Here is a 24,625-nt window from a genome sequence, read left to right on the forward strand (position 1 = left end):
GGCAAACGGTTAAAATCTTTGCTTAATATATACTGAACTGATCTTCTGTATATAAAGAGAATTGAAAATGAATCTTGATGTGAATGGAAGGGGAGAAGGAGCGGGAAAGGGGAGGGTTGTGGGTGGGAGGGAAGTTATAGGGGGGAAGCCATTGTAATCCATAAGCTGCACTTTGGAAACTTATATTCATTAAATAAAAGTTAAAAAAAAAAGTAAACCATGTAATAGGAGGAATTATGTAAATTAAGAGTTAAATTTTTTGAAATTACTTTCACATACATATTTTCCAAAGGGAACCTGAGTTAACTTAAAGCATGATTCCCTCCTAGAGTCATTTTCTCCATATGGCTCTTCCTTTCGTTGTTCTTCAGAAAGTCTATGTGCTAAATCAAATTCAGCATTTTGTGATATCATTTCAGTGGGGAGTACCAGAATCAATTAGATAGTTAGGGATCCAATTCTTGGCGAATCTAGTGATTTCTTTAATTAAGTATGCTGCAAACTAAAATGTGGTTGACATTTGGATGACTGTTTTAGCATCTACAGAATAAATCCTAATGTATCTAATCTTATCCAGATAACTTATTCTGAAAATAATATGTTCATTGGTCATTTCTCAGCCCCAATCATGAAAATATCAAAACCATTTATATTTACAATACTTGGAACCATCTTTTTGAGATTTGTTAAAAATAAATCACTGGGATCTAATTTTTCCCTTGATGCAAAAGGCATGATTTTAATGACACTTTGGTGCCTCTTTTAACCAAAACTCTTACTGTGAGTTCTTTTCCCAGTAGGTAATGATCTTGAAACACTTCCTTTTGTGACTCATTTTCTCCCTTTCAAAAATGAGAAAAAAGTCCAGTCTCTGCATAAAAGATGAAGCACATTCCAGGAGTCCAGACTGCTCAACTCTGAAGACTATAAATTCACTAATAAAGAATGGTGTTAGATCACCCATATCTTCCTATCCCTCATGTCCTTTGAAAGAAAGAGAGAAAATTTATAACAGCTTGAGATTGTCCATTACTTTCCCCTGCAAACTATAACAACTTTTTTTTTGCCTACATTTTAAGCAATCTCTTCCTTATCTTAAAGGATTTCATTTTGAATGAAAGTCTTCTAAGTTCATATGTGAGGGGCTATATTACCCTGAATTCTGAGTGCTGCAACAACATAATTTACAAATGTAAAAAATAAATTAATCACTCCCCTATCCTACAGAGCCTATAGAAATGAGGTAAAAATATGACCCTCTGTGTATGTATTTCCAGCTTTTATGAACATTTGCTCATCTTTTTTATCATGTGGACACACATTGCACGCTATAGAATGTAGCTGATTTAACCAACCTATTATATACACATGGTGTTTTCAACACAGGCACTGTTAAGAAGGCAGTGTTTCAAGTTGGAACCTTGCCTGGGATTAGACCCATGTCAGGGCCAATCACCATGGTAAGTTTTGGGAGTTTTCTGCTAATCACTAAATGAAAAGGTCATGTCAAACTCTGAGAGCCCAGAATTTTCTCTTTTCTTTTAAGGGATTCTTGTGTCACCTGAGTCCCAGGAATAATGATAGACAAACAACAGATCAGGGCTGTTCTGTTCAGAAAGAATGAGTGTGAATCAACATTCTGTTCAGTACATTCTAAACTATCACAGGCCATTCTCTCCTTCTTGCTCTCTGGCCCACCTCCAAAAATATTTTTAATGAGACTTTCATTGAATTTCAAATCAATGTGCCAACCAAAAGAGAGCAGTGAACAACAACAACAACAAATGTAATGCAATTACAAAGTGGAAAGTATAATAGTCATTGGTTGTTAAAATAGATTTTATTATGATATTTATTTATTTTTAAGGCAGCACAAGATATGGTATTTGTTCTTATTTTGAAATTACAGTAAAATATTAACAAAGTGTTGGGAGTTAGGAAGTAATTTATTGGTTAATGTTCTATTGCCCAAAAGGATTATCTTTTCCTATGGGCAATATGTTCCTGTCTAACGCATTTTCTTCTGCCTCTTTCCAGCTCCATTATTATCCCACTGTGAATGTAACTCATCTAAGGTTGAAGCTATTATTCCTGAGAACAAACATTCAAATCTCTGCTTATTTCAGGCACTAATATCTTTGGGCATTCTGACTCCTCTGGGATTTTCATTCCAACCTCCTAAAATTGGGAATTCAGCTGCCCCTAATCCTTTTGGTCTGATAGCATGTAATTACCAGCAGAACTAGTTACTGGGAACAAGTTATGGTTCACAAGCTATTAAACTTCAGGATGAGTTTCTTGACAGTTTCTAGATCTCTGAGAGGAAAGTTTGCTTAACTTTATTATAACTTTTCTGTCATTGTCCTTCTTAAAAAAATCTGAATTGTATTACTCTAGAAAATTTTATTGGATGATTTCATAAATATGCAAGTTGCCTTTCTCATTTAACTGAATAACTTCATTATTATAGAGGTCAAGCTGCAGAACCACAAAAGAACAGAGAATAATGGAATAAGGCTTGTTGGATAGAAGAAAATGAATGTGTATTTAGTTCCAGGATTGTAAATTGTTTACTAGGGTATGTGTGGTTATGTATTTGGGTATATAAACTTCGTAAGTAGGCATTTTCCTTTAGGGACATAGCTTACTTCTGTCTGGACTAGCTTCCTAACTTCCACATTTTAACTATGTTGTTTTCAGGTTTTTTTTGTTAACCACAAAACTCACTCTTCATGCTATAAGACATCTGTACCATGGTACATTTCTAATTCCACACTTCAAATATTTTGGTTACGTACATTCAGATGAAATTATATTCAAAGACAAGGAAGAATTTGAATACAAAATGCTTGTTTAAGGGGCAGCTATTATGGCATAGTAGGTTAAGTCACAGCTTCATCCGGCCAGCTGCATCCCACATCTGAGTGCCTAGGACTGAGACACACCTCCACTTCCCATCCAGCTTCCTGCTAATACCACCTGGGAGGCAGCAGATAATGCCCCAAGTATTTGAGTTCCTACCCCTGTGTGGAAATCCTGCATAGAGTTCTATACTCTTGGCTTCTGCCGTTCCAAGAATTTGTAAAGTGAAGCATCAATTGTGAGATCTCTTTGTATCTCTCCCCTCATCCCTGTCACTTTGCCTTTCAAATAAATATAAATAAGTAAATAACCTTTATAAAAGGCTGTTTGGAAGTGATCTCAGGATCTCAGCAGAATAAGAAAGTGAGATAGAGGAGAAGCCAGAACAGGGTGAGTTTGAAAGCCGTCTATCGCTGTTTTTGCTAGTGAATCCCTTGAGATCATACAGAAATCCCTCAGTCATCCTGCCCCAATCCAAGGATTAGAAAGCTGAGATATCTGTCTTCTTACTCCAAAGTGTCAACTTTGGTTTAACATTGTTTTCAAGGTGTCATTAACTTCCTAATTCTTGAGACCCAGTGTATATGTGAGCTGAGGATTTCAGAGAAAGAAAGAGACAGGGGAGGGGGAGAGGGAAAAGGAGAGGGAGAAGGAGAGAGAAGGAGAGAGAGGGAGAAAGTGAGGAAGGGAGAGGGAGAGGGAGAGAGAGAACACGAACAATCTGCCAGTCCTTGCTGCAAAAATACAGCACTGTGCAATAATACAGTGAAAACCAAGAACAATGGATGGGGCCATAGAAACAATTCACTGCAGCTACCAATATTGGGATTCACTTTCAATAGCTATCTCTTAAATTTTGGAAATAAAATATAAAGTATCAAATAACAATCAGCCCTATGATCAATAATTATTAAAGATTCTTAGGAGAATACATTGACAGCTCAACAATGGCAATACTAAGGTGGCAGTTTGTTCTAAAATTCCTGACAAGCACACATGTATTTCTGTGCTCATACCCTAAAGGTTGTCATTCTCATATTTTAGTAAAAGAACCTTATTCCCACATTTCTTTGAGCTCAGTATGAGATGTTTTCCTTATCAGCCTGAAAGCTCTTCTCACTCAGGGGTGAGGGAACTTTTTTGGCCAAGGGCCATTTAGATATTTATAACATCATTTATGAGTCATACAATATTATCAACTTAAATATTAGCCTGCTATAGACTTACTGAACTTTAAGTTCTGCCTGTGGTTGCCTTGGCAGGGCCAGACTAAATGACTAAATGATTTTATGTATCTTAAAGGGCTAGCAGACCAGATGTTCCTCACTCTTGAGAGTCTAGGACACAACTACCATATCAGGTATGTTTCTCTTATTCTCAAGTACTGGAAGATACAACTTGAACTGGCCCAAGAATTGAGGATCTCTTTTTTTGATTTAGGAAACCAAAATGTGCTGAAAAAGATCTTTTTTGAAGACTATCAGCCAGAATCTGCTTTTATCAGTCCCTCAACTTTGCTATCCAGTGAACGGGTTCTCTTATCAGATGAATTGATCTCTTAAAACACCAGGAAGATTACCAAGAGCTCCAGACATTATGCTTATAAAGCCCAATTAATCAGAACAAAACAAACTTTGTTCCTACCAATAGTTCAAATAAAATCTTGGTCCTATGTTTTAGAAGTCCGTCTCGATAACTGGATTCCCCTGAACTTTCTCTGGGAAACAGGATGATTTGACCATCCAGACTAGAGTCACAAGGCTACACTGGAAGCGACTGAGTGTGTGGAGAGTGGGGTTGGCTCTAGCCACTCTAGTGAGGTAGTAGTGTATAGTCATTCTATAAGCTCATGCAATGAGAGGCAGCAGAGGTCTGTTTTAGCTGTATTTCCTACCATCTGACCATCCATATGAAAATCAAAGAACTGTTACTAAAAGAAGGCAGCACTGGTTCCGATTAGTGTCTTTGCCAGAACATCTTCTACTTATCTTACACCTGCTTTGACTGCATTCCTCCTCTTCCTTTCCTGTCTTTATTAATACTTATATAGATGCTGCTTGACTTATGATGGGTCATGCCCTGATCAACCCACTTCAAGCTGAAAACACTGTTAAGCCGAGAATGAGTGTCATACATCTAACCAACTGAACATAGCTTCACAACACAGTATACTATAGAGTATGTGCCATCAGTTGTTCCCTCTGAAAAATCAATACAGCTTGCTGATGCTGCCCAACACAAGAGAGAATAGCATACCATTAGTCAAAGGAAAAACCAAAATTCAGTACTCCAACTATGATCTGCACTGAATGGGTATCAATTTTATATTACTATAAATTTGAAAAGTTGAAGACCATTTGTGGCTCTAATGAAATATACTATATTTCATTTTCAAAGTCCACTGAAAATAAACTCCGGCTTCTCAGTTTTTCTCATCCTCACTGTAGAAATAATCCTCACATACAAACCTCTCAGAGGATTCCCTAGCCTATGATTGGAATTCATACCCAAATTGGAAGAACTCTTTGGGATGCTTCAAAATATGTCATTTTTATATATAAAATCATTCACAGGGACCAGCATTCTAGCATAGCAGATTAAGCTGCCTGTATCCCATAAAAACACCTGTTCAAGTCCCAGATACTCTACTTCCAAACCAGGTCCTTGATAATGTGCTTGGGAAAATAACAGAAGAAGGCCAAAGTCCTTAAGTTCCTGAATATATGGAAGACATGGATGGAGTTCCAGGCTCCCAGTTTTGACCTGGTCCAGCCCTGGCCACTGCAGCCATTTGGGAGTGAACCAGCAGATGGAAGATCTCTCTCTCTTCCTCTCTCTCTCTCTTTCTCTCTCTCTCTCTTGTTCTACCTTTCAAATAAATAAGAAAATCTTTTATTAAAATTATTTGCAGCCCTATAATTAAGGGGTATCTAATTTAAAACTACAAAAAGCTATCTACTCATATGTGCATTACTTCTACTCTTATAGTTAAATCAAAATTTAGAAATTCTTAGTGTTTCCAGCAAGTGCTCATTAAATTCCATCTTACTACTTCTCCTAATTCTACAAGATTGTTTTTCTTTCATCTTTACTTTGCATCTCACTTCCTGTACATCATATCTTGACTGGACATTGGTCCAATTTCTTTGTTTTCTAAAGTATCACTGAGGAAACAGTGAACTTTTCTTAGGTATGTGTAAGAGGTTCTAAGACTTCAAAACACTTTATAATCTTCTGAAGAGTTTGTCAAATATGGATTATATAGACGTCATAATTTTTGACACTAGAGTTCTGCGGAGGCTCCTGAGAATTGGCATGTCTAATAAGGCCTTGCATAGAATATCAGAATATAACACTTTTGAGAACATTTTATAATAGAGTAATAAGGCAGGCTCCAGGGAAGACTGCCTTAGCATGCAAAAACTGAAAACTTGAACAAGCATTCCTATTTACTTTAATTCTCATTTGAGATACAGAGAGAGGCAAAAAGAGACAGAGAGTGAGATAGCATTCTCATCAGCTTGTTCACTCTGAATGCTTGCAAAGCCAGCAGGCAGGGACTCTACCTAGATCTCTGACATGGTTGGCAGGAACCCAACTGCTGAAGCTACCATTCCTGCTTATTAGGGTTTGTACTAGCAAGACGCTGAAGTCAGGAGCCAGAGCTGGGTATCTTGGAATCAAAACAGGCATCCTGATTTGGGACATAGGACTCTTAACCACTAGCCAAGTCCAAATCTGGTCCCTATTTACCTACTGTCTTTAAATATATTTAGTTATTTTTATTTATTTGACAGGTAGTATGATAGAGAAAGCCAGAGAGATTTCTTTCATCTGCTGTTTCACTTCTCAAATGTCCTTAAGAGCCAGGGCTGATCCAGCCCAAAGCCAGGAGCCAGGAATTGCATCTGGGTGCCCTACATGGTTGGCAAGGATTCAAGTAGTCAAGCCATCATCTGATGCCTCCCAGGGTATGCGTTAACAGGAAGCTGGGTGGAAGTGGAGGCAGGACTCAATTTTAGGCACTCTGACATATCCTGAAGCATATATCCTGAGTAGCTTAACCCTCCGGACTGCAATGCCTATTTTAAAAGACCTTTTCCACCTTCAGGAATGTAGTCACAGTGCATGTCTAGATCAGGTCTCCTTTTTGATTCTCTTTTTTCCTGGTTACCACCACTCCCTTCTCAAGGACTCATTTGGGATACTCAAAACCACTCTTAGTTTATTATACAGAACACCTGAGTTACTGCTGCCTGTTTGCTTCAAATCTAGTCTGTCCTAGCCATACCTACGGGCTATTTATTTCTCTGAAGTGCTTCTCTAAATGAAGACAGTTCTCTCACATGTACATATTTCTACTGCTGGCTCTTAAACTAACAGTATTTCTCTCTATTGAATTTTGTTTCCAGTACGATGAGACTGAGACTTTTTTGTGTGTCTTTGTAGCTAAAGTTTAGAAATATTTTACATCATGTATCACTTACTGTATGGACGTGATTACATTCAGTATTGACTGAATGAAGGTATACATGAATTTTTTATGCCACTTCTTAGATTAATACTGGAGTGCACCACCTTTCTGTAGTGTAAAACAGAACACTGAAATATCAAGGCTAACTGGTAGGTTAGGGTTGTGCTGCGTTTAAACCTTTGTTCCTTAGCTAGACTGCCTTGTTTCAAATCAAGTTCTGCAACGTGAACACAAGAATCTTATGCAATCATTATGGATCTGTTTATTTCTCTACACAACACAGATATTGTACAATTTTTACCATAGGGCTGTTGTATGGTTAAGTAATATCACACATGTAAAACCCTTAAATGATTGGAAAGAATATCATGAAGATGCATTAAATATCAATTTCTCTTATTATGAGGAACATGTATGTTCAGCAAGTATCATCATCTTGATTCTACTGAATCATTCAGTTATATCCTCTGCAGGGGAATTTTTGCTTTGGAATAAAAAGTATAGTCCCACATTTAAGTAGAAATCTATAAGAATATGAAGACCTACTGTTACACATTTAGACTGGGTATTCAGAAACATTGTAAATTATAGCATTATAGGTCATCATAGAGGAATGGTATTCATTGTTTTAGTTGTTAAGAAACATCTTTAAACAAAGTATATCAGAAGACAATTTAAAGTGGTTTCAAGAGACCTTGGAAACAACAAGTATACACATGTCTGTGTGATAGATTTTGCTTCTTTTCTTTTCCTTATCCCTTGAATTTTCTTTCTCGCCACACATATACACATACAAAAATATATGTTCAAGCTATTTTGTTGTCCTCTATTAAGGTAATAACCAACATTAACTATTTCCATGTGATAGGAAATAGACATCCAAAGGCCTTATTCCAAAGAAGCTGAAGTTCCACTAATATAGGATTTAAGCAGTTCAGTACAAAGTTTTATGAAGTCTTTTACACTAGTGACCCTTTTTTGATATGTCAAATAACTATGAAAGCACTTGATCTTGTCAATTCTATAGTAAGTGAAGCAAAAACCAATAATTGCTTATCATTTAGAATCTCTGGATGCTTTCATTCCACTTATGCATGCCGTGGCAAATTAAGTAAACCATTTTCTTTGTCAAAAAGTGTAGCAACTTATAAAATCTTTAGTAAGGTCAAGACTGTTTTGTTCATGATAGTGGTGGTTCTATAGCATTATTCAGATTTTTAAAAAATATTCTTTTAGAATTTATGATCATTAGAACCAGAAGCATATTAACGGCTGATAAATATTTGTGGTTTCCAAAGATGGAGACGTGCTCAAAGCAAAGAATTGAGGCAAACTGTCTGTATGTTTCTTCCTGTCCCATTCATTCCCTACTTCCTAGCCAACTCTAACTGCAGTCCTGCAGGGGAGCCCCTGACTGAGGCAGCTGGTTCAGATGTCTGGAAATCATGCTGGCTCCCTTTAGTCCCATTTTCTTTCAGCAGATATAGTAATGCCACTGGTGATCTCTGGGGAATTTTCCTTCCTGCTCTTCACCCTAGTTGCTCCTGCCATCTGGTCCATTTCTGTTCTGCTTCCATTCAGCATATGAGCTCCCCTAGCCCCCGCCCACACTGGCCTGAACAAATTTCCAGTGGCACAGCATACTCAGGAGTCTGGACAGGTATCTGGGAAGACAACTAGACCATTCCAAAGCCTTGAATCCTACAGAGAAAAAACTGAGATTTGTATCTTTTCAAAGCAAAATACTTGTGCTTATACTTCTTCACAAACACAAATTATTTCTTTCTTTTACTTTGGCTCTGTTAACTCAATATGAAAATAAAACCATTATTTGCTGCCTAAGGAAAGTCATTTTTATAAGAACCTAATTTCTGCTTTTCTCTAGACTAAACACAGCAGCCCATAACACTGAAATTTTCACAGCACTTCACATCTCTGGAGTTGACATCTGTGTGTACCTGCTCATAATTTGAATAACATACTGTTAACTTATACTTTATATATGTTTATGTACACCGTGTGAATTCTATAATGTACTTCTTATAAGGAAATCTAAGAGAAATTTGATCTTATATTGGACATTAGTTTTAATCAGAAATATGGGTAAGCTATAAAATAACCATCACAGTGTAAACCACATTTTTTCATTCCTAAATTGTGAGATGCCGATTATGAAATATAATAGAATTACAAAGAATGAAGATTCAGTTTCAGTTCTGGGAGGGAGTAAAGATACAAGAGTGAACAAAGTGGATCAACAGTGCAGTTGTGCTTTGAGCTGAACTACCTGCATTAATACTAAATTCCACCAGAACATTATTCTAGATACCATAGTCTGAAATAATGATTAAACTTTAAAAATACGCCATATTCAAGCATCTAAGAAGACAAGCAATAGATTAAATCATAAGTGCTTATTCAAATTATAGATAAAGTTACATTTTGGTGTTTAATTCTTTCTTCAAAAATGAATGTTTTTGGAAAGAAAAATTTTACATCTCCATGCTAACATATGAATCCAATTTGTAAATGTATGTATGTGAACTTATTTAAAGTAGAATCCTTTGAAATGTCTGCTGACCTTTTAGGGACTTGTACTGATGGGGTGAGTAGATAAATAAGAACATTAGGACTAGGACTCTCCTTCCTGCATGATCACGATTCCCTTGTTCAGATCCCTTTAATGGAAGCTCCCTGAACTCTGGAAACAACCTCACTCATATTGAAACCTTTTTCATTAAAATTTGGATGAAAATCATCTAAGAGAGTCCCACAGTATAAAGAACAATTGAAAGACAATGAACTTCGGGGTCATATTAGGATTCTTACATCACTGTACTGACAGGATACAGTTTGTTTTAAATAAATGTGAAGAAGTTACAGAAATACAGAGCTAGTAATTACAAAAATGTTAGAATTCATCAATAGAAATTTTCTTATTTTGTTAATAAATTGTCTTTTTAACTCAAAATATTTTTCAGTTTGTATAGTTTCTCACAAAAGAGCATAAATGGCATAATAATCTGTTAGAATCTGTTACATTTTCTTATGTATTATTTAAAAATATTATTCTGCATTAAGAATATTGAATTGTCCTTTTTCTTCAAATGTGAACATGACAGAATCACTGCATTATAGGGTTACAGGAATCTGAAATCTCATTAAATCTGACCTCATTTTACCATTTTTAAGGTAAGTATAATATCAAATAGAAAACTCTGACATCATTTTGCAGTTAATTATATTTACAGAAAATACTTCAAAAACTAGAAGAAAATGAGTTTCAGTTGTTTTAACATATTAAAATTATAACATTAATAACAAATAAGTATAAATTGCCTATACTACATTAATGACTCAACCAGATATTTCCCCTGATGCAATTGTCATATGTATGTTGATTTACAAATGAAAAATTAAAATATTTGAAGGACTGCATGGATATGAACTGAAGCTGCAGAAGAGGGGTTAAGTCAGGAAAAACAAAGTATTTTTTCTGAAACTGGAATGAAACATGAAAGGTTAGGTGCAAGTACAGAGACAGAGTTGAGACAAAGATGAATGCTGAAGCAATGAACACAACCTTCTCAGTTATACAGCAAGTGGGCGCATCTATAGAGGTGGGCAAGGAGCATTTAGAACCTAGAGGAAATGAGGAGGGGCCTCAAAAACCAGGGGTTGGACATATGCTGAGAAGGGAGGAAGAATGCATAAAAGGACTGCTTAACAGTAGGAAGAAACAACATGCATTTTATTTTCATTATGAACACTGGCTTTGTATTTGCTAACTTTGATTTTTGTCCTGATGATCTTCTGGCAAAACTGCTTTTGGTAGTTATCTTTTTAGAGAATATATTGTACTGCATGTATTTAGGTTATACCTCCTGATGTTATGGGATTGTATGGTATACTAAACACAATCAACATACAAATATTAAAAACTGTACTCAAAGAAAACAAACATATCCATCATTTCACAGCTGCCCATTTTTTCCCTTTTGTGGCAAGAATAGTGGAAATCTGCTCATTTAACAAGGATCTAAAATACAGTACAATTTTATTATCTGGATCTCTAATATTTTGCATGAGATCTGTAGATGCAATCAGCCTACATACCTGTGACATTGCATTCTCATATATATATATATATATATATATATATATATCCATTTCCTCTGCATACTCTACACTTAGCCATGGGACCTGTTTTATTCTCTCTTGCTCTTTGGATATAAGAATTTTATTTTTTAGATTATGAAATTTTTTCTTGCTGTATCTGGCTCATTTCATTCAGTATAATGTTCACTTTATGGGAAATTATGTCATTCTTTTTCATAAGTGAATCATATTCCATAGTATATATGGACCAAAGTTTTCTTTATCTTTCTATTGGTAGACAAAAGATTGGTTCTAAATGTTGGCTATTGTGAACAATGCTGCTATGAGCATAGGGATGTCGCTATTTTTAGGAGTTGATGAACTCATTTTCTTTAAGTTTATGACTAGAAGAAGATTTTCTGGGTCATATGATAATTCTCCTTTTTTAAATTTCCTTGGAAACCTTCATACTCTTTTCTGTGGTGGTTACTAACATCTACTATCTTTCTATTGAGATTGTTGGCTTTGTATAAGGAAAATGATGCTGCAATTATAAGAACAAGGCATGTTTATTACTAGCATTTACAAAGGAAAAATCTTAACATATTAACATATTATTCCCATTGTATAAAAAATGAATATTAAATATATCCTTTATGGTAATACTGCACCTCTGTCAATTTCATTGAAATAGTCACAGAATTGAAAATTTGGGATTTAATGTGTTCCACTCTCTTGATTTATCTTATTTCTGTTAATAACATTGCTGCTCAGATACATTCAACTCATTTTACTATGGCTCCAAGACAAATAAAAAAAACTCTTAGAAAGCCAGTGTTTTCCCCATCTCAGATCACCATGATGAAAGAACATATACAGAAAATAGGCAGCAGCAAAGCCAGGAACTCTAGTCCACCCCCACAGAGCAAACAAAGAGCTGAATGAATGGGAAGGTGACAACAGAAAAGAGGTCACCTTGCTATTATCTCAACAAGTCATCTTCTTATATTTAGGTTTGCGCATTGTTTCATTTATGTATTGGGTACTCAAAAAGAAGAGAAAGAAAATATTAAGCCACTGAAAATGGCTTTATATTTTAAATTTACACCACATTGCCAAACCCAAAAAGCAGAATACTACTCATTTTTTATGTGTTGGTCACAAAAAAATGGATGCAAATGTGTGCCTAAAGTTTTCTGAAGCATAAGCAGGACATGTGAAGAGAAGAAAGACTTTCTATATGCCTGACTTACATAATGGCAGAATGAGTATTTAAAAAGGAAACAGAAACATAACATGAAAAATATCCCAAGATATCATGTAAATAAAGTCAAAGGCACAGCAACTTCCTGTAGTGAGCACTTTGTATAAATCGTGGACTTCCTGTTCCCAAGGCGCAGGTATTTATTCTGTATTCTGTCTAGAGCACACATCGAAATCCAACCTTCTAATAAACATGCTGGCACAGTCAAAAAAAAAAAAAAGTCAAAGGAATTTACTTATAAAAATGGTGTATCCTACAAATTGGTTTTAGAATGTATGAATGGTCTTCCAATCACTCAGGGAAAACTTGCATTATAGAAAAACAGTACAGAAAAGCTATTTTGCACCAAAATAAACATCTTTTAATTGCACTTTTTCCATGAATTTTTAACAGTCCCATCGTATTAGCTGCTGAATTGTTAGTGAAAGAAAGAAAGTGATCAATGTTCATAGTGAACACTGACACAGAAATCAAAATAGTTCAAAAAGTTCAAGTAAAATACTGCCACGGATTAACATTATTACTTGCTAAATAGAAAGAGATAAAAATGTGGGGTCTATGGCTTACTGTTTTTCAACTTGTAAGGATAAACCATCAAACCTCTAGAAATTCCATCCACGAAACTTTAAGTGACCATGGAGATGAGACACACGTGAAAACACTTTAACTACTTTTTTCCACCTTAAGTGAATATACTGTTTTAGATCCTTATGTTATTATCTATCCAAATGTCACTATTTATTTTGACTCGGTTTATCTCCTCTACTTTGTAATATTCTTCTCCATTTTTCTCTTCCGAATGTGCCTGTGTGGAGATTTCATATAAATAAAATATAATTTATGCTTTGCATCTGACTCTGTCACTTAACATAATTTTGCACAATTTCTTCATGTTAAGGCCTGTGTAAAAATTTTGTTTCTGTGGATGAATAACACACTGCTGTATAGATGTACCAAATCATCTTTGTACATTCATTTATTTATATAAAGGGCACAGATTTTATGTATGTCCTATATACAGATTTAAGAACATAATGATACTTCCCACACTCCCTCCTCCTCCTTTTCTTATTTTTCTTATAATTTTTGCAATTACATAACTTTCAATTTACTTTATAGCCACAAGTTTAATTCACCAATAAATAAAGAACTCCTAGTGTTTTAGGAGTTCTCTCTGCTCCTCCTGGCTGGATGATGAGCTATTTTCAGTTCAGTACAATCGCTGGTATTGGTCTACCTTTCACATTCTAGTAGTTCTTAACCACAGCATATGGAAAGCAAGTCCTGAGATGTATCTGAAACTATGTGTAGTTCCCTTCTCTTTCATATTTCCCTCAGCAAATTTTTGCAACCCAAGTTCATAGGGAACTGCTTTTGCTACTGAAAGAAATCACCAGATTCCTTCTAGAATCTCCCTCTCTGCCCTGTGACCTAGAAACTACAGTGTTTTATAGGGCAACAGTAGTAGAGGCTATCTCAATTCTTTTTCTTCTCACAATGATTATAAACCTGTAGCCTTTGGTAATTCAGATAGGAGAAATGAAAAGAGACTGAAAAAAAATGAGTGTGAAAGATGACCTGAGAATACCAGAAATCATGAATACCAAGAAATTTATCTCTACTACTTTTTTTAGTTTCTTTTCAATGTTTTAACCTTAAGTTTACATGATGTAGAACATGCATACTCTAAAGAAAATCAAACCATATGCAATTTTAAACATAAAGGTAAATCATCATCTCAACAATTATAAATAATTATATCTTAATTATTTTATGTCTGTTATTATGAGTTTGAGATGTCCAATGGACTAGGACTACTACATGTTTGTATAAAATCACACAAAGGTTAAAAAATGCATTGGAAAAATATACTGCTTCCATTTCAACAGCTAGCTGTTTCTAAGGGGGAAATGACGAGACAGAGCAACAGTAAAATAGAGATATGCCCTGAAGTGATTGAATGACCAGTTAACTCCTAATACAACACTAGAATCTGAGCACCGACTGAGAACTTAATAACAACACACCTTCATGAGCTTTAGTGAGTCACAGCCTGAGTGGGTCTTCATTTTTTTCAGGATGATTTAGGTCCTGAGTTCAGAGTCCAGATGATCTCTTAGAACCATTAGTTTTAAAATACTGTCATTTTTAACTCACTTTTATTAATAAATAACAAAATAAACCACAGTTGTTAGAGGCTGGTAAAGCATGAAGAAATTTTTTAAAAACTAAAAAATTATTGTGGTGTTCAGGAGAGAGACAAATTTTGATTGCTTGCTCTGCTCTAACACGTATTCTTTCTTGCATTGATTGTAAATAATTGGCAAATGCATCTCTGTCAGATTTATTGATCATTTTGAAGACAACTCAACTAGGTTTATATGTGGTTATAATCATGTGGGAACAACGATCTTGTGGAATATATCACTTTTCTACCACTACACAGAATGCAAAGTTTCAGTGTTCAATTCTCCTTGCTTTATCCTCAATAATTTCAATAAAGGCAAAAAGTTAATGCTGTGTCCTTCACTTGTGTCAGAAACCATTTTTCACTCTCTAACTGTTGGCAAAACTTGTGCTGATCTTTGTTTCTTATAAATTATTTACTATAAATATTGTTATTCTTACTATAAGCAAATTATTATTTTTATTCTGAATTTTCTTGGCTCCCAGCAGTCACTGAGTCTCATATTTACATGTCAGGAATATTCTACTCTTGGTAAAGAAACACATTCTATTTTTGAGCAGCCTTTATGCATTGGAATTTGCTGCATTTGTTGCTTTTTCTTTCTTTTTAAGACAACTATTCTCCTGAGAATTTGTTGGCTTCAATTTCTGCATAGCATTTAATAGGTTTGACTTTTCCACCCAGGTGATTTTCCAGCATCTCCATCTCTCCTTTTCTTTAAGAGTAAGTTCTGAAAAATTGTTAGTAACATAAAATGTCAAATCTAAAATATAATCTCAATTGACGTTTTCCTGGAGGAAAAAGAAAACTACATCTAGATGCCTGAAGAAGACTCTCTTACAGAGACTGGAGACAAATGAGATGCATATATAATATGACTTTCCTATTAATTTTTGCTTTTCATTTATTATAACTACAGTATCTTTTTTATATTACTTTAAATGTATATGATGTAGCTGAAGTATACAAGAGGGAATTTAATAAGGGTTTTTAATCAACTGCCAGAGTTTGTATCCAGTAACATTTATGTACAAGTTATGTGACCCTGGGTGATTTCTTGAGATTTTCCTTATTATTAAATAGCAAAGTTATGTAAGTTATTTTGGAAAGTAATTGACATATAATACATGACCCATAACTGTGATACCTTGATCATTATACTTTTTATGTCATTTGAGGGTTTGTTAGGTCACTGTTTAACATTTTTGAGATGCACATTAATTCATAATTGTATCACATACCTTATGTTGTCTCACTCTATTTGATATACTTCATATTGTAAAGAAAACATACTCATGTGAGTTTACTAGAACAACGGGAAAGGAATGTGAATTAACATTTATTGCCTATATTCTGCCAGTAAAATACTATATCTGTTTATATATTCACTCATTCAATTTGGCTATAAGTCTCTAAGTAGGACTAAAGATGGCTAAAAACACACAGCTTTTTATCTCAAACCATATCCCAACTTAAATGAATACCCAAATCAAAAACTTTTCTCTATAACATTCCTTCAATGTTTCTTTTCTCTTCTATAATCTAGTTTATACTCTCACTTGAACTTATGTGTTGATAAGAAGAGAATCAAGAATTGAGACTTGGAAACCACAGAGACTTGTTTTTGGGTAATGTGGTGATGAGACATCTAGTTATCCAGAGGACTATAAAGAAGGTGATGTGGGTTTAGTGTTAGGTTCCTAGATCTTAGCCAAGGCAGGAAAACAAGATGGAAACATGGTTGTTAACCCTAAGGTATGAGGCAGGGGTTTGAGTACCTGGCAATGGGACAAAAATTCAAGCTCTGTATGCAAAGTAAGAGGCTGCAATAGAGTTAGTAGAATCATTTCTTGACACACTGATTTGGAAAATGTTTCTAAATGGATCAAAGTTGAAATTTTAGTTAAACATTAAATGATTCTTATTTGCAAAAGTTAGGTAATGTTTCTCAAAATATAGTTTATTAATACTAGTACTTGAATACTTTTATTAAGAAAGTGTACTATTGTGAAATGATTTACAAGAGTATAGTTTATGCCCATTCCTATAACAAATGCACTCTGAAATCTAGAAGTAGATGAATCTACTAACTTTACTTAATCAAGTGCTTCCCCAAACTATTTGATAACAGGATATTTTTCTTACATAACATCCTTTAAAATTTTATATATAAATCCTACAAAACATTCTTTGATACATGCTATTTTGTAAAGGTATATCCCAAAATCTATGTGCTTTTGTGAAGCAAAATATTGAAGGGACATAGCAGCTTGTAAATACAGAATTCCTAAACAGGTATCTATTTCAAATAAGGCAAAGTAAGAGCCAGGGAAAAAAAGTACAAGTAAAATGAAAGAGTCAACAAAAGTGATAGAAAACAAATAAAAAGATGAGTAAGAACTTATTGAATACATGCATTTCACTGAAACTTCTGAACATGTATAAAACAAGTAAATGAAAGGACAGCATCTATTTTATCAGAGCAACTTTTTGTTAAACAAGCAAAAATAAAACAAGTACTGGAAGATGTGAAAACGAACCCATTAGAAAAATTGGGAATGAAACAATTTGTACTGCAAACAGAAATCATAGCAATTGTGATCATCTCTATTATGGAGACAAAAGAAAGACATGATTAGATACATTACTGAAGAATTCAAATTACCAAACATTTATATATAGTTATTATATGGTAGGGGCTACCCTAAGTACTTCACAAATGATTCAGTTCATCTTCTAGCAATCTTACTAGACAGGCAATATTATTGTCAGCATTTTGCAAAGGAGAAAGATAATTGGTAGCTTTGAGAAGGGGGGGAAATATTATCAAGGACAGAGATTAAGTCTTATGAACAACTTCTTATTTATGTGAGAAATGAGAGGCCCCTTTGAAGAAACTATAAAAAAAAAAAACAGCATCTATTAAAGTAATTTGTTTGATTCCTGGTGTTTTTAAAATCATTAAAAACCTAAATTTTAAATGAAAAATATATATAATCCATTTGTTGAAAAGAGCTCATAGTTTCCATTTTGCAATAATTATACGCACAGAACTAAATAAACCATCATATCTTTATATTTGATAGTTTGATGCCTTTCAAATGTTATTATGTTATATAAGATGTTCACATTAAGAAGATTTTGTTATACCATTGGAGTCCTATCAGTAACCGAATGTATGCTTTCTGATCTGAATATATTTCTGGCCCTCATTCCACACTTCGGCTCCCCTGTGAGAAAATGCATACATCAGTTTTGGAAGCTATTATGAGATCTTTTAAGCCAGTTAACCTGTAGCTTTTCTGGAACATGTATCTCTTCATTTTATCCATCACTTCAACTTGCATGATGCTTATGTTTTCTAAACTCTAAGTTTCAAAAATTACACAAAATAAACATTTCTGTCTTTAACACACCTATTATCATAAACAAATATTCAAGTTTTTCTATTACAATCTCCCTACTTGTAGAATTTTACTCATTTTCTCTAAAAATTGCTGCCTAAAAATGCTTTATTTTTGGCAAGTTTGCATTGTTTTTAATGTATCTGTTAACAAATATAGCCAACATTCAAATGGCTACTCCATATAGGAAATACATGAAGTTGCTGAAAAGAACTATCTTGAAATGTTCAGCCTTTTTTCTTTACATATTCCCTCAGTATTGGCCAAAAATAGGGAATTTATACAATATAGCTCACATGTAAGGAGTTTCTCACCACCATTCTTAAAATCCCATAGATTTGGGACAAATGAGGGTGTTGCTTATAGAAGGAAGAGGAGGAAAGTCAGTTTGTAGCTCTTAATGTTTATTTTATAACTATACCCTTTGCATCAGAATTTCAGATTATTGATCGGCATTTTCTGATTCCATTTCATTGAGTCCCCAGGGAGTTGAAATTGCAGACTGAGATAAACTAAAAGTACCAAGTTCATCATGCTTAAAACTGCTTTTTCAGAGTATTGCTTTCTCTCAGCCACTTCGGTGCTGTTCCTCTTCCACTGATAGGTAGTAATTGCAAAATGGATGGGAGAAAAGAAAAAAAAAAAAAAAGAGGCAGTTTTGCTCTAATGTGGTATAGTCTGTGATGTGTGTCTGAAAGATTTATGTCCTGATTAAAGAAGTCTTGATTGAATTCGGTGATAGAAAATTGTTTTGGTCATTGGCATATGTGCCACATATTCTTTGATCCAAAATCCGTTTCACTGATTGCTCTGAGGAAATTAACAGAAAGATGTAGGAATGCAAAATACTGTTAAGTAGAAAAAAGGTTAAATATGTTCTATAATATAAAGCATGCATAATGATTTAGTGACCAATAACTCATGGTGAAGAACAATATTCCAAATTACCATTTTTTAGATCACATTTCATTCACTCATTTGTTCACTTAGTCTGTTAACAAATATTTAACAAATATTCCTAGGTGTCAGTCATGGTTTCAGGAGCAAAGAATACATCCGCACACAGTTTAAGAGAGAAAATGATGTCCAGTTCGTAATGCGGGATGTCAGCCCATAATCAAAGACAAGCAGGACTGTGATCTCTAACAGTGATGATTACCAAGATGTAAATACAATAAATCTTTAAGTGCTAAAGAGTAATGCAAATACAAAGTCCTCTTAGATTAGATACACTTCAAAAACATCTTGTTTGGGGAAAGGACTTTGGAATGAGCTTGTCATACAGAAACTTGCATTGGATGAAAAGGGTCAAAGAAATGGTCAGTGTCACACCATTCCAAGCCAAAACAACAAATCAAAAGTTCTCAGGGAGAAGTTAACTTGCTTATTCTCATAGTAGGTAGACCAGTGATAGCATACTTTGCATGTAAGGAGAACATGACAGTGGTAGATACTGTGAGATTAGGAGAGAATCAAGAGTTCTAGGGTATATTTTTAGCAGCAGTAGTTGAGACAACACTTTGGATGCCAACATTCCATATTTGGATTGCCTGGTTTCAGTCTTGACTCCTCTGCTTCTGATCTACCTTCCTGGTACTATGCATCCCATCAAACAGCAGATTATGGCTCAAGGACTGGAGTCTCTGCCACCCATGTAGAAAACCCAGACTGAGTTTTTAGCTCCACAGCTTTGCCTGGCCCAGCCCCAACTGTTTCAGGCATTTGGGAGATGATCCAGTGAGTGATTTGCCTTTTAAATAAAGTGAAAAATAAAAATTTTCAAAAAAAAAAATCTACCACAGGGGTCACTGTTTCTTAATCCTTGCTGCACATTTGAATTGCCTAAGGAACTTTCAAAATGACTAATGCTCAGGCTGCATCTGAATCCAATTTGATCAGCATCCCTGGGGATGGTGCCCATGCATATATCAGTGGAGAATTACTTGCTTGGAAATTTACAGGTCATGATAGATTCTGCATTTTATTCCAAGCTAACAACAACATGCCTTCCATCAAATGTGTTCTATGTTATATCTAAGAGTAGATAAAAACCCTTACTAATACATTGATGAACAGCAGCACATGGGATCAACTCTTTATATATCCAAACTTAAGAAATTACACACCTCTGACCAGGTATTTAATCAGCATATTCAGCCTTTCACAATTCGCTTTCATATTTCCCAAGTGTCCATTGAACTCTACTGTGTCTACCTCCCAGCAAGGTCATCTCTTCTATCTTCATGTGTTGGCCTTATCATAGATTCTGGAAATTCTGAAGTGATAAGCAGCAAATTTCTTAGAGTGTACAGAATCAGACACTCATGAAGTATAAGAGAATCAGTTAATTCTTTGAACGCAAACTTCTGCTCTACACAGAATGAAAACATTTCAAGTGTTCCACTAAGTATTTTTATTTCATTGATGGAATCTTGTCTTTGATTCTGATTATCAGAATTTTACATAGCGTCTGCAACCTTGACTTTAAATTCAGAATGCCAGCCTTGAAATTTCTGGCTACTCCTCATTCCAGATGTACACTCAGCATTTTCTTAATTAGGAAATTTATTTTTATTAATTTGAAAGATAGAGAGATGGAGATAGAGATAGACAAAGAGAGAGAGAGAAAGAGATTTTTCCATTTGCTGGTTCATATCTCAAATGCTTGCAAAAGTTAGGGCTGGTTTGGGCTGAAGCCAAGGTCTCAGAATTCATTCTGGGTCTGGCACATGGATGGTAGCGATCTAAATATTTGAGCCACGAACTCCAGCTCCCATGGTGTCCTTTATCAAGTGGCTGGATCAGAAGCACGACTGGGTCTTCAACTCAGTCACTCTAAAATAGGATGGCCAGTGTCCCCAGTGGCATCATAACTTCTGTGCCATATGCCAGGTCTTTATCAGAGTTTTTCATAAATGACATTCAGAATAGATCACAGTGTATCATGGCTTTAAAAGAACTAAGTTTTTAAAACTGTACATGATTGTGTACTCCACTAGCTGTCAAAACTCCTTAATGGGCTGCTGTGTGAAGAGCTATTCCTAATAACACATTGGGGACTAGAGATAAGGTAGAAAAAAATGACAAGCGAAGACTTGAAACAGACTCTTTACCTTTGGTCTTGAAGGCAAACTGGGGAGAACAAAATGGTTAATTTGATTTGGGGTCATAATGAGGAGATTTAAGAATTTAAGGCAATTTTGAAAACATTGATAACCTAGAAAAAAAATGTGTTACCATTTCATTTCCTGTTCTTTTGATTAAGCCTACTAGTATTGTTTTTCTGGCCCAGAAACAAACTGTGCAGATTTTATATATTTCATTACCTTGATGTTGAATGAAATGTATGGCTGAAAGGACAATGAATCCAAATAAGAGAATAAGATTCAATTTCACTGTGTCCATTTATCAGATCCCGTGAGACTAACACCATTGAAATACAACTCTCATTAGAAGATTGTGTTTCCCTCAAGGACATTGACTCCCTGGTGCCCTGATCCTAAATCGGAGTTTTATGAATCTTGATTACCTTGTGGAAAATGAAATGTATTGGAGAATTCAGCTTTGCATCTATTTGTGTGGGGGAGTTAAATTTATTTCCTGCCAACATCAGCAATTCTGATTTTAGAGAATGCAGCTCATTAGAATAAGTTAACCATATTAGAATATATGCAGCTCCTTCCTCCCCCTTCTCCTGCCAGCTGCTCTGGGGGCTACAAGGCATCTTGAAACCCCAAAGAGAAAGCAAACCTACATTTACCCTCACTCACTGCTTTTGCTCAGATGAGGTCATTGTTTCAAAGAAGGAAGCAGACAAACAAATAGCAATCTTTCTGTTACCCACAGTTTAGAAATGCCCTGGGCCAGGGAAGCTCCTCTGAGAAAACTGGAGGATTACCACAGGAAACTGCGAATTCCAGCTGCAGAAATTTTATGTTGAGTTGGGAAGGAGACAGTTTGGTACTTACTGGTACCTCAGGGAGTTTCTGTTGGGTAGTTGAACTCCTTTTTGTTCTTCTAACATGTAACTACAGAAAGATTTTATTTATGTTCCTCTGCTGAAGGTATTAAGTTTCTTTTTCCTATCATTTCCCTCTACATATAAAATCTACTTCATGTCCATTTCCCACGCTGCCAATGTTTTTTGGGGCAGGATCATCTTAACAGCTGCATTATTGCTCTGGTCCCCAAATTACTCTATGCCTTTAAATTCCCAGAGAATAAGGATCCTCTTTTGAAAACAAAAACAAATATACACTTATTCTCATCCATGTGAAGTCTATAATTCACATCTTAGTTGAGTAATTCTGATGATAAACTATTCCTATAAAATTTCACTAACAATAATGACTGAAATATTCACAAGATACTCCAAAATGTTCATGGGAAGTACACATAAAAAATAAATTAATTTTGGTGTAAAAAAGTTTTGAAATCTGGGTATAGCTTTTTCATAATAGTATTTTCTTTTTGCAGACCCTTTTCTGCATAGGATTCAGAAAAGTTTTGTACTAAAATAAGCCTCTCATTTAATTTCATTTTAAATGAGCTTTTTGAAGTACCCTCGCATGATAAAATATTGACATACAAATATCGACTAGTTTTATTGTATCACTCCACCACTTAAAAATCTCAAGTGTCTCTCCATTTAGGATGAGCCTGGCCCTATGAACACTACCTGCTGTAATTCAGGTTGTTAACCCAATCACAGAGCTAAAGTGACAAATCCACAGGACTTTGCACATAAAGAGCTTAACATAGTGCATGACACATTGAAATAAATCTTTTTTTTTGAAATAAATCTTTAAAAAAGATGCTATCATTATCATTTCATTATTTAAATACTGTAAGGTAGTTTTAGGATAATCATTCTTGTCATCTGTTTCCTAAATCATTTGAAATTGTTATACAAATTGCTATTACCATACTTTTAATCATATTGCTCTCCCCTTTGCCTATGTATTTTACTTATCTTTGAGATTTGTCAGGAAGGGTATGTAGGGTAGCAGATGTAAGAAAAGCACTCTTCTGTTTAACTCCCTTTCCATGAATTCTGTCTTCAGTATTTCCTAATTATGTGCAAGTTGTTAAACCTTTCACAATTCAGTTTTTCTATAGGTAAGATAAGATAATTGAAATTCCCACTTTCCATACAGTTGAATATTAAATGAGATAATATACACCAAATGCTCAGTATGGTGCATGGCACAAACATGTCTCATTTTCTTAAAAGGTTTATTTTTATATGTAACACAGAGTGACAGAGAGGGAAAAAGAGAGACAGACAAGAGACAGATTCGACCACAGCTGGTTCCCTCCCTAAATGGCTACAACAGCTTGGGTAGGGCCAAATAAAAGCCAAGCACTCCACCCAGATCACTCAAGTGAATCTTAGGAACTCAAGTACTTGGGCCAACAAACACTGCTTCCCAGGTACATGAGTAAGGAGTAGTACTTGAAGCATAGTAGCAGGATTCCAACAAGCAGTCCAATAAGGGAGGTGGACATCCCAAGTGGTGGTTTAACCTGTTGTGTCACAATACCCATTCCCAAATGACTTTTTCCTGAATCATCACATTCAAGTTCCATGTTGTCTGAAAACCTTTTCTATAAGAACACAGCCCTAGAAGTTCAATCTTGATTATAACAACCATCTATACCAGGATCAGTGTTTGCAACAGCAGTAAGGATACCGCTACACACTCCAGCACCCCATATCAAAATCTGTTGGTTCAAATCCGGTCTCTATCTGTGATCCATCTTCCAGGAAGCAGTAGAATATGATTCAAATGCTCTGATCCCTGATACCAACATGGGAAACCTGGAGTAAGTGTCTAGATTCTTGCTTAAGACTGACCCAGTCCCAGCTGTTATATACATTTGCAGAGTGAACCAGCAAATGGAAGCTTTGTTTGTCTGTATGTCTCTCTGTCTCTCTATCCCTCCTCCCTGTTTTTCAAAAAATAAATGATTTTTTTTTTTATAAAATCACCTGTGCCACTTGCTTGACATGGAATCTCTGGTGCTGTCAACTGTCTTGAAATATTGAACTTCTAGTATTAATTTGGACTCCTGAATAGCAGTCAACTTTTCAACCAACTACAGTATTCCCTTCTAAGACAATCTACATGATGATTTCCTTTCATCATATGTTCACTCATTCATTTGACAAATAGGTACTGTAATGTGATTTCAGATTGTATTGCAGAATCATTGATTTCATATAACTGATATCTGTACAGGGGAAAATGAAATGTCAAGAACACTACAAGGTATTCATTCAAATTAAAGACGACATATTGTTGATTTTATATCATTGATAAAATGTTTTCATT

This window comes from Lepus europaeus, chromosome 4 (assembly GCF_033115175.1).
Source record: "Lepus europaeus isolate LE1 chromosome 4, mLepTim1.pri, whole genome shotgun sequence".
In the NCBI taxonomy this organism is placed as follows: domain Eukaryota; kingdom Metazoa; phylum Chordata; class Mammalia; order Lagomorpha; family Leporidae; genus Lepus; species Lepus europaeus.